Consider the following 19,183-nt stretch of genomic DNA (forward strand, 5'->3'; position numbering starts at 1 on the left):
GATACTGTTTGCAACCTGTGATGCATCATCACAGTTCCTCGATGGCTGAGTGGTAAATGCACCCAACTAGAGACTGGGAGATCGCAGGTTCGATTCCTGCTTGAGGACATATCTTTTTCCAGTGTGTCCAAAAATGATGAATTGTCACCGTTTTCGGTTCATTATTTCGGTCTATTCCCCATTGGGCACGTTCCGAAAAAAATATTTCGGCAAGCTTTCATTAAAACTAGTAGTCACTCGCTGTATACACAATATTCCTGGGGGCCAAAACCAGCTAACAAATTAACTTGGTGAACCGTGCAGCCAAATTTACGGTTTTTCTCTCTGCGTGTCTTTATATTTAAAGCATCGTCTTTTGGTTAAGTTAGCACTTCCCAATTGAGTTCTCCAAGTAGTTTTGGACCATTTTTGACATGTGCGATGGGGGCTTCTCATGCATTTGTTCATAACCTGGCCTTTTTCACGCAAAGCACGGTGCAATTTGATTAGTTTTTGTTGGTAGTGGAGAGCATTGACAGTTTCAGTTTTTCTTTTAATTTTTTTTATTCTTTAATTTTTTTTAATTGTATCTTTTTCATTTTTTTTTTTTCGATAACGCACTGTTACTACAGACCTCCATAAGCATTTGATGCGATTAGGATGACAAATTGTTCAAATTAGAGTAAAAAAAAGTAGAACCTTCCGCATTTGCTCTTTTTGTGGCACAAAATTAGACAGGATTACGCAAGGGAAAACGAAAGTTGTTATATGAATTCACTGATGACAAATTCTGCAAATCTGCAAATGGGAATAACTTCCGTTGTATTGATCGAAATTGCTATATTTTTGCACTATATGATCGGAAATATGTGCACGCATATTGCATTTGATTACCTAAATTGTACTACTATAAATAACGAAAATAATGTGTTTTATGAAAGTAGTAATTATCTCCGCTGATTGGTCCGTACAATTCGATCAAACAGCAAGCTATGCTAGGGCTGCTTTTGTCATTCAATGAACTGCGACACGTTTATAAAAATGAAACATAAGAAAAAATCGTCAGTTTGCTTTCTGACCTCGTAGTAGTTGCTGCGTTTTGTGTCAGCTCGAAGCAATATTTTCCATGACTGCCGCCAGGCATCATTCCAATGATGCACAGGCGTGCCAGTATCATATGTAGCATGCTTAGATAAATTCACCACGGCACGCGCTCCAGAGTGCACAGCGGTGGATGTATACACTAGAGTGTACCTAGGAGTGCGCTATTTGCTTAGTTTTTTTTTCTGGTAAGCGTAGTACGCATGCGATTGACGATTTGATTAGTACTTAGGTTGTAGCGTTGTGTGAAGGAGATCATGTTTGTTTATTGGGTACTGGTATAAGTTTCTGCTGATGATATGATATTCGGGGCAATCTGGGAGAACGTTATATGCGTATATGCTGCTATAAACACAGTTTTATAACCATCCGTACAACCAGATTAATTGTATATGTAGTGTATGTATCACGGAATTTGTACATCCACACTAAGACTAATTAATTTTATGTTCGGCTGAACGACTCAATATTTATTTTACTTTTTATATATATATATATATATATATATATATATATATATATATATATATATATATATATATATATATATATATATATATATATATATATATATATATATATATATATATATATATATATATATATATATATATATATATATATATATATATATATATATATATATATATATATATATATATATATATATATATATATATATATATATATATATATGTGAAAAGCTCTAATAAAAGTAATTTCCTGGTACCACATTTATTATCAAACATGACAATTACAGGGTTATTGCGAATATTTTACACTATAAAACTTGTTGAGGTTTGAACATAAAATTTCTTATAGAGCATTCGCCTAAACTCTCTAATTCTACCATTTCACCGCAAATAGAGCCTGATATCAAATTGAGAACTAAACTTGATGTTGTGATGTAGTAGGTAATGATTACTCAGGTTGCTATCGTTTTGGTCGTTATAACGGTTGAAAGATCAAAATCGAAAGCAGAAACATTGTCCTATGACATCAAATAGAAAACTATTTATGCTATCAGTGAAAGCAAATTGACAACTCGTTGAGATGTCGAAATATTTCAATAATAACAAAATAAGTTATCAATTTGATGGTTGCCAAAGGAATAGAAACAATCTCTTTTTTTTCTAAAAAACGCAAAGCAAAGTGAGATCAAAATATGATGTCATCTCTGAAAAAGTTTAAACCGATGGCTGATATCAAAATATGATGTCTACTTGCTGTAATTTTGATGTTGGACTTTGCTCGGGCTTCCATTGGCTTTTAACTTTTGAATTTTACCACGCACATGTCTGTGTACAAAATTGTAGCATTCGAATTACCAGCCTAAGCATATTCTGCTTCACTTTGATTAGGTCTATGACATTATCTACCCATCTTTTTTTTTGTTCAGCACTAAACCAATTTAACGACAAACGGTTTGAAAACTCAAATTAGATTGATTTAGGCTTTTCAGAAGAGTTGAAAACATTTTTGATTTGGTTTTCGAAGCGTTTTTGGAAACGAAAGTTTATTGTCCATCACCTGATTTATGTGATCTGGATAAAAAGCATAAGCCGCAGAATGTCGTTAAATGTGTTGTTTATATGTCGCATAAAAGGAATGCACAAACAAGCCGAGCTTATTATTCTAGCAGATGAACGTTGTGTAAAGAAAGCAAAATCTTGATAAAATCATCAAAAATTAGTGCAGTAAACAATCGTTATAAACCAAATCACCCTGGACCCAGCCCAAGTATCATTTCTAGTTTTATAGCACACTACCAGAGCAAATTAAGTTTTAAGAAAGGCTTCAAGAGTGCCATAAAACCTAAATTGCTACTAGGGAGCCAGCATTGTGGCTCTTTTCCAGCTGAACTTTATTGGGATGCACTGCATTCGAAGGGCAGATGCTATGATGCTTCACTTTAAGGATCACAGACGCGGCATGCAGCACTTTTAAGTTTACCAATTTTCTTAAGATGATATGAGCGACCGAAAATAAAAGTCGCAAGGACAGAACATGCTTCGTAAAATCCGTTTGAAATATATTAGAATCTATATAAACCGGATATAAACTGCAAGCATAAACATCGGAGTAGGACATTACTTTGTAAGAGTCGGATAAAAAAACCTTCAGTATAAAACCGGAAAAATATATACGATTCTTACAAGTAGTTTTTGTTAGCCGACTTTCAATCTTGAACATCAAGATATACAGATACTCCTACGAGCGATTTATATATTTTTAAACTATTTTTATACTGGAGGTTCATCCTTGCCGAGTTTTACGGGTGAGAATTTTTCAAGCGATTCTTATGATGAAGGAATTCTATCCGATTTTTATGCTTGAAATTAATTTCCGATTTTTATGTTCTAATATGTTTGAAACGGGTTTTGCGAAGCATGTTCCTTGCGACTTTTATTTATGGTCGATCATATTTTCTTGAACAATGTCCGGCAGTCGCATACATACATCCGCAGGTAGAAAAGTGAGCAATGATATATTCGGCAGTTAGGAAAACCATTAATACAGAAATTTTGAATGTATTAGTTGCTACTCGCTTACCCATTCGATTCAAAGCCGTAGCGTAGCTCAGTTCACAGAGATGTAAATGAATATAGCCAGAGGACAATTACAAATTCAGAAGAGACATGCAATGCCGATATTCAGCAAGCGTGAAATTTGATAAAATATCACGAATACTTATATTTTTGGCAAGGCTAATCTATCTCGGTTTATTCCCCATAGTTGGGTGCAGCCAGTGATGTCTCTAGCTTCTGTGCAGTAAAGAGAAATTGCAATTGCTCCCTACACTCTGCCAAGCGCTTCTCTTTCGTTCATATATACCACCGTATTTGATAAGCGGCCCTTACACGCGCAATAATAGTGTCATTACTAAGTAGTGTCATTACTGGAATTGTGTGGAAATTCAGTCATTAGTCACCTTACACGAGCATTAAAAGTGACATTACTGATCAGTAATGACACTACTAGAGCCTCGTGTAAGGGGTCATATATGTGTGAGCGCATGTTAATGGTAGAGGTAAATTTTCATACACCCAACACTGGAACGAGAGTGTGGAGAAGAGCTCTTAAAATTCTCGTTGGCGCGCTCAGATAAATTTACCACCGCATGCGCCCCAGAGTCGCTGCAGTATATTCACTGGCGTGTGATCTTTGGTTTGTTTTCGTCAAGCGGCAGTGCGGGTGCGATTGATTTGCTTTGCACTGGTTATTGCGTTGTGTTGTGTGGATGGTGGTGGCTTATTTCAAGCTTATATGATTTTCTACTAAAGATTTGATACAAGTTGTTTGGTAAAGGTTACGAGTTTATCGAGTGTTGTTACACTACCCGGGGAAACTTGAAGTATTCGAGCCTAAGCGCAAACAAGGAAAACGTTTTACGTATCAACGTATCGGCTGGTATAAACAAAGTTTTATAATGATCCGTAGTATCAGATTAATCGTATAACAGATGTAAGACAGGATATGTATATCCATATTAAGACCGGCCTATTTTTTGTTCGACTGAATAACTCAATGTTAATTTTACTTATTTTGATTGCGAATTTCGCGACGCCAACAAGTAAAGTGATCCATTAGAAGTAATGTCCTGGTATTACACACGTTTTCGACTATTATCATAGGTGATAATTACAGGGTTAGTGCGACAATCCCATTGAAACTAAGAATCTTTCTTGGTCGAGGATTGAACCTATATTTATTTATAGTTTACAGTGGGTCCAAAAATATTTCTTATATGATTTGACCCTTCATTTGCTTTACACATGTTAAACTGGCCTATTTCTAAAAATACAGCTAGATGATTATTTCTTGAGTCTGCTGTATCTGCAATCACAGGTAAACATATGATTTGTGCTCATGCTAGTTTTATAATCTTGAAGAAAGGTGCAGATCATTTTTAACTCACTACTTACAAGCTCAAGTTTTACTGAAGAATGTATGGAGTAAATTAAATACCAACCACAGTAAAATAATTGTTTCTAACGCATACGCTTATAAAGTTCACATTAAACAAGAAACATTGTAACGTTTTTTTTTCTGTAGCGCGTTATCAAAAATAATGACGTGCCAATTTAGAAGCGCTTCTATTTATCCGGTACAGTGCTCTTAAGAGTTACACCACTATAGACTTTTTAAAACATCTGATTTTTATTTATTGGTTTAAAATGTGCTTTAGGATCTTGAAAATAATATTCCAAAAAATGAATTGCGAAAACAATAAATAAATATTCAAATTTTCCCCAACGCCTCTTATGTGTACCTTGAGCATACTGTTAACCAAAATGTTAACCGTGTTTTTCTCGGAATAACTTTTTTTGATCTGGCCGGAAATGAAACTCGAACAAATGATTTTTGATCAGCCTAAAATTTTTACAGTAGGGTAAGGTGGGGCAAATCCGACCGTTGGGTAAACCCGATCCCTTCTGTTATCGAAAATCAGAAGCACTACGCGAACTAATATCAATGTTGTCGTGTAGAGCATCGAAAATGATCATAATGGTGACATGACAACATTTTATTAGTCTACACTGAGATGCTCAAACAACAATAAGTGTAGTTTTACAACTTTTGATTTGGTTTTTCTGCATTATTGACTAGAGGATATTTCTGATTGTTAAAGTGATTACATAAAAAAATGCAAGTAGATTTAAATTCTTTGATTTAAGTCCTACAAAGTGCATAGATGAATTTAGTCCAACTTTTTTCATAATTTTTTTAATCGTGTCGTAATGAAAAATAGCGCGGTGGGGCAAATCCGACCTCTAAATAGTGGGGTAAATCCGTCCGCTTTTTTACTAAGAAATTATTTATTTATCAATTTGAAAAATATTATTAAAATTTCTATTTTTATTTTTTGCGCTATGGTTCATAGTTACAAACGAAAAACACAAAGACATGATGAATATAGTATTCGTCGAGCAATTGCTCCGATGAAAATGGGAATATTTTTACGTGCTGCTGCTCGTGATTTTGACATTCCAAGATTGATATTGAATTCCATTTTCTTCATGTTACAATTCAATGACATAACATTCATAGATTTATCATTTATCATAATAACCATAAAATAATATCTGTACTAAATCAATCAAAAACATAGGCGGTCGGGTTTACCCCACCATTTTCAAAAACAGCGAGAATGAACTTTATCTTAAAACGCTTGTATCTCCAAATTTTCTAAAGATACGAATAAAATGCTATACATATAAAGTTGCCCAGAAGCCTCTAACCTTTAATTTGGTATATAAAACGACTTGATCCGATGTAAAATGAGCTTTTTGCAGCCAAAACCATTTATTAGGTCGGATTTGCCCCACCTTACCCTCTGTTAAAGATTACTTTCTCCAGCGACGTACGTGGGATTTGATCTTTTCATTGCATAATTTTTTTAATAAGTGATTTTGTGTCGATTTTTCACACATTTTCAGCGTTTTTCGACTAAAAAGCGTGCCATTTCGCGAAAAATCAAGATATCGAAAAAATCTTACGTACGCCGCTTGCTGTCGTTCTAAGGAGTCTAGCTTTGGTTTGAGCTCTGGATCAAAAATTACGGGACATAGAGTTTCGGCCGCCGATCTCTTCCAAAAAAAGTGCTGCACAGCCGCCATCTTGTGATGAAATTACCCGAAAAAAATCATTTTTTGCAATTCATTAGAGTAAGGTGGGGCAAAAGTGCGCACCTAACAGTTTTCGTAAAATAATTATTGGTAGAAAAGCACTAGAAAATCGGCATGATTACAAATTAATACTCTCATCCTTCAAAACGTAATACTAGATATCTCTTGGTTTTGCTTGTAATCCGAGAAATAGTTATGAGATTCTGTGGAAAATTAATTACTCCATTAATTATATCATGAACAGTTTCACGAGCTCGACTGATGAATCGTGTCTAGCATACTAGGAATCATGAATCGGATAAAAAATCGATGAGTAATACACTGCGTTCCAGTGAAATTGATTTCGTGCAACGATTAAGATCAGGCACATAATCGCAAATCGGATCAACTATATCTTGAAAGTGGAAGTGTTTTTTTTTAATTTGTGGACCATTCCACGCGCACGAATAGCGAATTGTAACTTATATGCTCGCAATCATAACCATTTGACGCAGCAAGAATGGATCCATGAATTATATTCCGTGTGTCGTGTAATGATTTTCGAGATAATATCAATACTTTGTTAATTTTGTGATCTAATTCACAACCACTAATACCAAATAAAGATCAATATGTGATATCATTAACGTTAACGAGAGAGAGAGAGAGAGAGAGAGAGAGAGAGAGAGAGAGAGAGAGAGAGAGAGAGAGAGAGAGAGCCACATATTTGATATACACTCATACGGAGCCGAAGGCACACCAACGACACGACTAGACACTAGCATTCCAAAAGTGTATCACAAATTGTTACTGATGTAATTTCCGTCCAATCGTAAAAAAAATAAACATTGTTATTTTTGTTTAACCTAGAATAAGATTTGGTACTAACCACTAATCCCGTTAAAATCAAATCCCTTAATTAGGCGTCGATAATTTGCGTATAAAAAAGTAATTGGTAACAGTTGTAGGACATATGGGGATTCCGATCGCTTTGAGGCGCTCGAAGGCGGAAAAGAGGTCTTTCGTACCTACCCTAATTCTCGTAACCATATCAAATAATTGCTTTTTTTTCAACTGAAGCTCCAATAGTGCCCACCCTGCTTGCCAAATGCAAGATAATAAATGAAAACTGGAACTATTTTTACAGTTGTAAAAATGTCGCATACTACGACTACGACTTCGATCGCAGTAAGCGACGATGACAGGTGAAATTTTTTCTTTGCTTCGCGTGTGAAAACTTTCCGAGTGGAAAATAATAATTTATTTAATTGTCACCATGTGAATAGAATACATAAATGTTTTAATATTGCGACATGCAATATCACGTGAATTCGAGAATACGTCTGCGTCTGAAGACGAATAAATTTATCGTATCATTATTTTGTTGTCGGGTGGCGTAGGCGTAGCACTGAACTAGCGGTCGTGTGGCGAATTGAATTAAATTAACTATTTTGCTAAAAGCAGAAATCCGCTTTGGTGATAAGTTGCATAATACATAAGTGAATTTGATATAAGTGCCCTCCTATACTAAGAAGAAAGCTTTGACCTAAGGTGGACGTGTTTTCTCGCAAAAAAAGTTCTTGGTGCTGCAATTCTCGGCTTTTTTCTCGCGCTGAGGAAATTTGAAAACTGTGCTGTACTCTTGCACATTCGAATCCGTTGTGTTTAGCTGTCTCCATAACAATATACTCAGCTTAGTGAAAACGTCAGCATCGGTATTGGTCTGTTGGTGGTTTGCAGTCAAAACCAAAACCCGAATCATCATCGATGTTTTCTTTGTCAACTTCATCTGAGACTTTTTATTGTTGCGATATCTCATCTAAGCGGAATGCTCGGAAAAAGTAGCATAACGATGGTTCCTGAAGCCTGCATCTGTTACAGATCAGCCAGGTGAATTTGGTGAGATCAATCTAATTTATAATTAATTTTTATTATCCATTTACCTGAATATTACATAAATAACTCCAAACCCAATCCCATTTTCCTTCCCTACTAATAAATTCTAACATCCGTAATGCCTATGAAGATTGCGTGGGTTTCCCGCATCTTCTTAAGTAGGTATTCAACTAACATTTCCTTCCCTTTGGCGATAGTAAGGACATGGCCAGGAGTGCAGTGAACTACACTATTGTATAAACATATTTCACTGTATCAGCCACCCATGATGAGTGCGGTCGTTTTTGCTATGCTATGCTATGATAACTTCGTTTACTCATACCAAAAAATATAGACTGATGTTTGAGGTGGGATTGTTTGTGACGTGTCTCCCATTAAAATCTTGGTCAAGTCTCCCCAACACTAATTATTGCGCTCGATGTCGTGCAAATTTTAGTAATAACTATTCCATTGTGCCGATTTTTTTAAAATCATTTCACTACTTCAAAAGAATAAGATAATATATGAGTACTTTAAAATTAACTATTAGTCGAGTAAATATGTCCATACAAAGCTTGATAAAAAATTACATTATCCAACGCAAATTCACTAACTGCGGAACACTTCCTATAAGGAAAGGATGTTTCACTCCAAACTCCAAAAATCACCTTAAGGGATCGAAACAAGTATAAAAATACCTTCGAAAAAAAAAATTCAAGAACCCAATAGAACACGCCATAGCCAATAATAGAATTCTGCACTTGGTCAAGTCTCCCCATGTTCCCCTACTGTACTGATCATATCAACGAAATACTCACACCGTGAGGATTAATTATCTCGGCAATCGCAATACCTATTCCACATGGGTCTAAAGCGCATACTTTATGTTACGTCATACTCGATTGATAATGACATTAAAAGTCACAAATTTTATCATGTTCGAATAGCTCCCCTAAGTCATTTCAATTAAAGATTTTGAGTTTTAAACTAATATAAAATGGACTCTGTTTCAAAATTCTTCAACAAGTAAAAAATCGGAGGAGGTCCGCAAGACCCTCCCCCTGCTTCCGCCACTGTTCGTTTCGCCTTTTGTTATCTCCGTAATCTATGAAAACTATTTCAGTTCCGAGCGTTTTCAATAAGTAGATCGGACGACTATTATCAAAATAAAAATGGTTGTAAGGACGGTGCCGGGTGTGTGAAATAAGGCGGGTCTATGTCATTACAGATTGTGGCGAAAAGTAATATGAAAAATCTATTTTAATCCACCTAGAGGTGCAATTGTGCCTTTCTCATTTCTCCAAACTATGATTTAATAGCTGGTTCGTACAATATAACATTATGGAAATGTCTTTCATTCTTATTACACTTGGTAAGTATATATAAGAGCACCTTTTTGCATTCATCTCGGTATCGGTTTGAATCGAAGTTTTCTATGTGATCGCACTCCACAACCCGTAACTCCGGAGCAGGAAGTCGGATGGAAATGGAATTTAATATCAGTTTCCGGGGACGCAACACCTTTCATTTGAGACTAAGTTGATCAAATCGGTCTAGCCATTTTCGAGAAACCAATATAACCGTTATTCTGAATTTGGATACTTCAGGATCCGTCGATGGTGGCCAGTGTGGCCAAAGAGACTTTGAATGACTGTTGGGGACCTAGATCTACAAATTCAACAGTTGTGTTTGCATTTTGGAAAAAATTTCAACTTTTTACATTCATCGCAGAATTCGTTAGAATCGGGATTTGCTGCGTGATCGTACGTATCACCCTGTAATTCAGGAACCAGAACTCGGATCCGCACAAAATTCAACAGCAGCTGATGGACCTTTCATTTAAATTCAAGTTTGTCAAAATCGGTTCAGAAAATTCCGAGAAACCGATGTGGACAAATCAACAAATTTTGTTTTGTAACCATACTCTTCAACTCGTAATCCGGAACAAGATGTCGGTTGAAAATGAAATTCAATAGCAACCTATGGGAATATTATACCTTTCATTTGAATCTTAGTTTGTAAAAATCGGTTCAGCCATCTCCGAGAAACCGATGAGTACATTTTGTTAACAAATCCGCACATACACACACACATACATACATACATACATACATACATACATACATACATACATACATACATACATACATACATACATACATACATACATACATACATACATGCATATATACATACATACATACATACATACATACATACATACATACATACACACATATATACATACACACAGATATTTTGCGATCTCGGCGAACTGAGTCGAATGTTATATGAGATTCGGCCATCCGGGCCTCGGTTAGAAAGTCGATTTTTGGAGCAATTGCATAACCTTTCTATATAAGAAAGGCTAAAGAATAATATTTAATTAGCTTAATAAGCATGAGTTCAATGTTATCTTCATGTGATTATAATTTGTAAAGGTTGGTGGAATGGGTTTGAACGTGTAGGGAATGGGGGGTTAGTAGAGTGGGAGTGGAGGATGCGCCAGAAATCCTTCATCTTATTTCGGTATACGGGGTGGATGAAGGAAATGCGGGCGGGAGGGTGGTCCAAGAGGAGGGGAGTGATGAAGGAGGGTGGTGTAAGGGCAAGGCGGGGGGAAGGGGCGGCGACGACATCCTCAACTGCATATTTTGCCTTCCATTTGAGACTTGGTTTGAGAAAATCGGTTCAGTCATCACCGAACAACCGATGTGACATTAATTGTGGAATATGCCCGGAATTCGGACGTCCGGAATCGTCGATAGTGGACAATATATTCAAAGATTGTTTGATTGGCAATCAATGATCTAGATCTGCGATTAGAAGTAATTTGGTGACCATTAGGCTATAGATTTAGCCTCTGAGGTATTACGATTGTACCGATTTATATGGGAAATTCCAGTGTATCCTTACTAACACTCCTGTAACTCCGGAAGCAAGAGTCAGAACCGAATGAAATTCAGCAGCAGTCAATGGCATTACTGTATCTTTCATTTGAAATCAAGTTTGTAAAAATCGGTAGAGAATTTGTTGTGGAATGGGTGTGATATTAGCTTAGGAACTTGGAGGGTTCCCCGGGGGCGTCATGAACCGTCATAGGTGGACAATGTGGTCAAAGCTGCTTTGATTGATCATTAGTGATCCAGACCCGCAAACTAGAGTAATGTTACATCAATTTTAATATGTTTTACATCATTTGAACATCATGGTGGTACCAGTTTATATGGGAATTTGCTGTGTGACCGCACTCTTCAACCCGTAACTCCGGAACCGGAAGTCGGATCAACTAATAATTCAATAGCAGCTTATGCGTTATATCTTTCAGATGAAACTAAGTTTGCGAAAATCGGTTCAGCCATTTCTGAGAAAATTGTGTGAGTTTAAATGACACACACACATACACACACAGACATTTGCCGATCTCGACGAACTGAATCGAATGGTGTATGACACTCGGCCCTCCGGGCCTCGGTTAAAAAGTCGATTTTTACAGTGATTGCATAGCCTTTCTTTATATGAGAAAGGCAAAAAGATATGCTCAATTCTGCAACTCCGCCTACAATTTGTGCAGGTATTCATGCTATGCGTAAATTGAAGCCTTTAAAACAGTAAAATTCGACTGTAGCTATTACAATTACAATAAAATTCGAATGCTTTAATATTTTTTTTTGGTTTGGACAACAATATCAAAATAAAAACGACTCAAATTTTCAATGAAAGGTATGGAACATAATTGTTAACTTAAAATAACTTAAATAAAATTGAGCACTTTTTTGGGAATAAATTGTAAAGCACCTGCTCAATGGATTTAGAAACTTTTTTTTTATTTTGAAGATACATGTTTTGACTTTTCAATTTTACTTTTGGAGACGAAAAGAAAAATCTCTCGCGACCTTAAAATTTTTTATTGATGACATTGAAACTGCAAGGGTCCCGTTTAAGTAAAGTTGTTACAAATTGGGTAATTTGTAATCAGAAAACTAATATTTTCACATTTCTTATAAAAGAAATGTATAGAATTCGCTCAAACTTTCAAGATTTTTTCCGAGGCCCAGAGGGCCGAGTCTTATATACCAATCGACTCAGCTTGACGATTTGGGACAATGTTTGTGTGTGTATGTAACGGACAAACTCTCATTCGTGTTTCTCAGCAATGGCTTAACCGATCTTATCCAAACCAACTTTAGATGAAAGACCTATCAAACAGTAAGAATGCTATTAATTTGTTTTTGATTCTGATGTTTAGTTTCCAAGATATGAATGTTTGAATGTGTAAAAAGGGCGTTTTTTGTAGTTTTTTTTAAATTATCTGCCAAAATTAACAACATAGATTAACACTTTATATATTTTTAGGCAGCTTATACGAATACCCACAATATACAAGCTATAGATTGTTGAAATCGGACTATTATCAAAAGAGATATTCAACATTAAATGCGGACGAAAGATTTTTGTCATTTCCCATTGCCAGAAATATGACCAAAAACATGTAATCTATTATTAACGCCAAAACGGCTTATTCTAGGTCAATAATATCTTCGGAGAATTTAATGGAGGTAATATGCCCTTTCCTTTTGGTATAGTGCTTTTGCTGATTAATCCCCCGACGAGTGAGATATTTTCACAAATTTTCTTGGAAGTGGTTATATCGAAATGATGCCTGCAGCAAATTTGTAGCTCTTACTTTTGCAAATAATTTAATGAAGACTTCAAATATCTATTTTGAATACTTTAAAAGTTATGGCTTGTTGTTTGTTGATTACTCTTTGTCGCCTATTTATTGTTCAATATAGTAAAAATCCATTGAAAGAAGCCAAACATTATTTCGATAAAACGAATTTTGTATTTCATTTTTCTATCTACAACCGCTAGAAATAATCACCGAACACTTCCAAGTTGTCTGGAAGGAACTTAATAACTTATCAGTGCAAAAATGTTCATTTGTGCGAACCTTCTGACTGCAATTTTTCTAACTTATAACCATCGCATCGATCTGAAACATATCGGAAAATGAAAAGTGAAATAAATAACTCCAAGCAACGGCGTAACCAAAACCATACAACCACCGAACAAAAAAAAATATTGGATTGAATTTGAAAATTTATTGATGCTGACTGATTTAATTCAATATTACAATAACAAATATCTGATCCGTACATCGATAACCTGTTGTTGGAAACATGAGGACTTTTGATAAATTGTCGGAATGGGGTCCTGATATGTAACTGATCTATTGGTCATGATTTCACAGTTGTCTAATAGCATCAATATGAAATTCCTGCCTGAAAACATTCCAATTGAAAATTCCAGAGTTCTGTATGAGCTCGCTTTTGTAGAGAAGTAATTTAATTTAATAACCAAAAAAATGCATAACTTTCAACATTTGCTAAAAATGTTTTTGCCTTTCTCATTCACTCTAAAATTCGTCTATCTAATCCCAACCCGGACGGCCGAGTGTCATATGCCAATCGACTCAGTTCGTCGAGATCGGAAAATGTCTGTGTGTATGTATGTGTGTATGTGTGCATGTGGAAAAAAATGTGACCTCTGTTTCTCAGAGGTGGCTGGACCGATTTGCACAAAGTTAATCTCAAATGAAAGGTACAACCTTCCCATGGGCTGCTATAGATTTTTTTTTATTGATTGGACTTCCGGTTCCGGAGTTACGAGTTGAACAGTGCAATCACACAGCAAATTCCCATATAAACTGAAATGAAAAATTTTCAAAATCAGATTTGTATTTTTGATGCCAAATGACTTTATAATGCATGAAACATTTAGATTTGATGTAAACTCGAAAAAAGTAATGTTTGACAAAAATTGACTTTTTTGGACTTTGGTACATTTTTGCCTTTCTCATATAGAAAGGTTATGCAATCACTCTAAAAATCGTCAATCATACCGGCCCGGAGGGAGTATGCGGTGAGGGGTTGGTTGCTACTTTAAAATTAAAACTAGTTTAAAATTTCTGACCAAGTAGAAAATTTTCGGCAGGACCCGGACCTCCCGGATCTTTCTCCATGATCCGCCGCTGGTTTCAAGCGATGTTTCAGTATCACATAATATCCCATTGTATTGAACATAACTAGCCATGGAATCGTAGTCTGGACAAATGAGAATAGCACAATTGCACCACTAGGTGGATTAAAACAGGTTTTTATTTTGGCAATGCGTAGAGTTGAGACGAAAACGTAATATGATTAATAACGAGGATAACACTTTCAGAATGTAGAGAGAAATTTATGAAAAATGACGATTTCCATTCGATTCTAGCAGGTTCTGATCGATTTTGATGAGTATTTGATTTTTGTTGTATGACCAATTATATGTATAGGTCAAATGTTTAAAAACAGTAATTTAAGGTCAAGATAGCATCATTTTGAAACCGCCAATTTCGGAGGTTTTGTATCTTCGATGAGTTTTACAAACGTTAAACAGCGCATCATTTGATAAAATAATTTTTTAGTCTCAACAAATTCGCTAAAGACACGAACTGTGTTACTATTTTCTGAAAAATTAATTCTGCATAATTTTAAAACTTCAAAGTTACGGTTTCGGAATTATGGCGTTTGGACAGTACGCTACGCCGCTGACTTCAAGAAAGTAGAAACAAAGTCGTTCTACACTTGTTCACAAGAACCTTCTTCGAATGCTGAATATCTATTATAACGCATTGAAACCTCGATTTTATCAACCAAATATGAACATATGTTTGATGGGCTCTAGCAAACGAACAAGACTGAATTCGAGTAAATCCTTTCTTGAGCATGTTTTCCTTACCATGAAGATGGAAATATGCAAAAATAAAATGTTCGTCATAATCAGAAATAGTTATCAGACTACATCAAGGGCGGGAAGAATATTTTAACAGATTCAGAAAAAAAATTGCCCGATTTAGTCAGTGTCCCCATTTTGTCAGCCTAAAATACACCATGAGACTTATAAAAATGGGTCTTTATTGTATGTATTATTCACTGTGTTTCACATTAATAGGTACTTTTTATTGTTGGGGATTATTGCATCGAGCTACAACAATTTTTAGGTAGTTTTCAAGGGGTTATTTTATAGACTTCTTCCAAAATTTGGCGAACCTATTCCAATTCATATACCAATTAATTGGTATACTTAAGGGTTTATATGTTGCAGATAGAGAAAATACTGAAATTTTCAGCTTTTTTTCTACACAACATTACGAAAGCTTATTAAGCAATTTTTCCAAATAAGTTTGTGAAAATTATAAACTATTTGAAATTTTTTAATAGTTTTATTTTTTATATAACCATGTTTTTTTTAATAAATAGTGACCATCGCTTCACTACGTAGTCTATTTTTCATGGTTTGCGGTGAGCACGATCTCTCGAATTGCTGAACTGAAAATTATGGAATAGAAATTAATTTTTAGTATTCTTTACAGATTTAACTCGCCGCGCAGATAGCTCTGAATTAGATCCGCTGGTGCCCTAAGACGATTTTGCTAGATTTTCAGAGCACTGTGCACCCAATGCATTAACGCAAGTGACGGAAGGTTATCGAAAAGTTTCGTGAAAATGAAAATTCCAGTAATGATGATGATTTTTCCAAACGGTTCGTTTTCGAGAGGTTTTTATTTGTTCTTTGGCATTAGGATTAGCGATAATAATTCAAATCAAGGATACTACTGAGACGTCACCTTTAGAAAAAGTCGATGTCGAATAAAATTTGGAACTATGCACGCATGCACTTCAGAGATAGCGTGATATCAGGAGCTGCGATTTCATTTCAACGCTTTTTTGTGAATAGCGCGATACTTACAAATGTAAACATAAGGCTTTTTTCATACATGCGAATGAGGGCTTTGAAACGCAACAAATTAACCTAAATTTGGGATTCTACGATATTGCTTTCTTAAACTACAACGGGCGAAACTGTATTTTTGTTTGTTTATTTAAAGTTTCGTCCTCCACGCTCCATGCAAACGAACAGGGCGATACTTTTTTTGCTAGCAATTTAGAGGCGAAACTGTTTTTTTTCGTATTTTTTTAGGATTATCAAGCTGATACCAGCTGTAAATAGTAACAATGACCGCTATTGAAAAAACCCGGACGAAATCGGTGGTGTAAAACGGTAGTTATTGTAAAAAACGTAAGGGTGATACTTCAATGCTGATAGGTGGGACTGAAAAACAATACAACAATCGGCAAAGGGCCGATACTATCATTTTGTCAATTTCAATAGCAAAAACAAATTTTAATTTAATAATTTCAAATACTTTATGAAGTTTTGGGTTTCGATCACTGAATCATGCAATCTAGGATGTAAAAAACACAATAGTTCTTAAATAGGAAATAAAACCAAGTCTGGAAATATTCACTGTTGATTTTCTTTGAATGGTATCACTGCTAGTATCGTCCTTTTCAAGAAAAAAGCGTTGATTTCTTAGTGCTCAGTCGCGTTTGAAATTTGAGTAACGTATAAACTTCAGATCGATTCAAAAAAAATTCGATTTGTTTGGCTCAGTACAATATATAACCCCTTTAGGAAAATTCAGTTTTCCCACCACAATTTAGATATTTTATTAACAGAGCATTAGCAATAATTCGTTTGTATGTCTATTTTATGGGCCATTTTTTTGCTTTCCCATTGATTTGGTTTGAGATTTCTAGCACTGATGTTGTTCTATGCTCATTTGAGCGATTCTCTGAGTCCTGCCACTATTCCATGTAGTATGTGTTATCAAAAACATCGCGAAGCATCAAGTTCTAAATGTTCTCAAACGATATAATATCCGAAGAGAGTGATAAGAGTTATAAGAAATGTCTCATCACACTGTTAGGTGGATTAAAAGTGTTTTTTTCACGATGGCTATGTTTAGACGTGTCTTTTATTCTATAATTTGTAAAAGTTATGTAACGATTTGTGAAAATTTTCAATATTTACATTATTTTTTGGCCTGTTAGGGGCCATAAAACTGGAACAAATTGATATTTTGCAAAAAATTATTGAAATCGAACCACTACTTCTATGAAAAGTCTTACTTAACCGCTTAAAAAACACTACTTTCGGGAAAACTCGTTTAAAGATAAAGTACGGTGTATAACTCGATAATAGTAACTTACTAGATAATCTACTATACCGGGTCCGCAGAGCTCACCTTCCTCATCACGTAAATGTTCTTGGCTTTACACATTTGGCTCTCTCTGTTGAATTCGGGCCAGTTTTGCCGCGACACCCACTTTGCGTTCAGAATGAGTTATACGTTCACTGTCGAATCGAGTACCATATCTTTCAGCTTCAGTCCCCTGGGCAATTCCCATCACCTCCATAGCTTGTAAGAAAATGAAAATCCTTGGTTGAAGATACTGACTGCCAAATAAGTCACCACATTGACCATCTGCCTGCCAGAATTTGTGCAAGTGTTTTGGCGCTAAGGCCCAGATTGCACTATACAGAGACTCATTGTTGTTTTGGGTGTGAGCTCCTAAGCATCATTCTAATAAATCAGTAGATGATAGACTTTCGTAGATGAGTTTCCATAATTCTACAATGGAAAGAGCAATGGGGATCCTGACATGTTCGAAAGTTTCTAAATTTCCTTTTGCTTAGGCCTGACGCCACTTGCACCAACTGTCTTCGCCGGGTGGACACTTTGAGTGTTAGGGATTTTCGATCGATGACGAGCAGTGTTCGAGGGAAGTACAGATTGCATTTCGCATATAGAATGTGAGTTTCTCCGAATCACCAGCTCATAAAATTTTTCTTTCCTTTCCCACCGATACCTTTGTTTTCTTTCTTTAGTTTTCGTAATCTCGTTCCCATATGATACTCAACTTGTCCGACGCATTCTTTCTTCCGTACGATAATCTCGTCCCAAAAAAACAATAAACCATTCACAGACGCTCACATATACATAAACCGTCAAGAATGGACCGGTGAATTCTCTAAACAATGATTTGTTTGAATGTGATTTTCACCAAATCCTTTCAGTGACGTATTCTCAGATACATAAAGATTGAAATTAAAGAAAAAACGATTTTTTGAAACCATGACAGTAGAAGACCCCCTTAAACATTACCCAAGCAGCACTTGCAACATGTTCTAGAAAAACAACAAAAGTTATATGTTGCATTACAATGACAACAGAATTGCAAAAAACATGACTGTTGCATGTGTGAAACACAGCTGCTGCACGTTACATCTTAGTTATTTATTTGTGGTGCTTATGTTTTCTGAAACAATCAACTTTGACACACATTATTGATGTTTTTTGCAACGTGTTTGTGACTCTACTGCACAGCTAAAACAATTTTGTTGCAAGCATCATCGCGTAAACTGGAGATGACATTATTATTCAACTTGTCAGCAAATTTGATTCCGGATACACTTATAAAACTTTTACTCAACTTCAGTTTGTAACATAGTAGAAATAAAAACAACCGCCATATTTATTGATAGAATGAATTCTTTCTCGATAAAAGTTGCTGACGAACAGTTAATATGCATAGATTTTTTGATAGGAACCCAAAATTTGCATCATTAATATGCTTCAAATTTTTGATTACTCTCGAAAAAAGCATATTTGAGCACAGTTCTTTGCGTACGATAAATAATTCACAAAATAAGTACAAAATTTATTGTGT

The 19,183-nt window shown here is 35.4% G+C and overlaps 1 protein-coding gene across 1 annotated transcript in view; it reads left to right on the top strand.

Annotated features, from left to right (window-relative positions):
• The window catches only part of LOC131683179 (uncharacterized), a 933,050-nt gene extending 915,957 nt beyond the window's left edge, over positions 1 to 17,093 (top strand). The window contains exon 10 of the mRNA XM_058965020.1: positions 15,982 to 17,093. The gene's annotated coding sequence lies outside the window, so the exon portion shown is untranslated. The remainder of the gene's footprint in view (positions 1 to 15,981) is intronic.
• Positions 17,094 to 19,183: the final 2,090 nt, after the last annotated feature.

Source organism: Topomyia yanbarensis, chromosome 2 (assembly GCF_030247195.1).
Source record: "Topomyia yanbarensis strain Yona2022 chromosome 2, ASM3024719v1, whole genome shotgun sequence".
Classification (NCBI taxonomy): domain Eukaryota; kingdom Metazoa; phylum Arthropoda; class Insecta; order Diptera; family Culicidae; genus Topomyia; species Topomyia yanbarensis.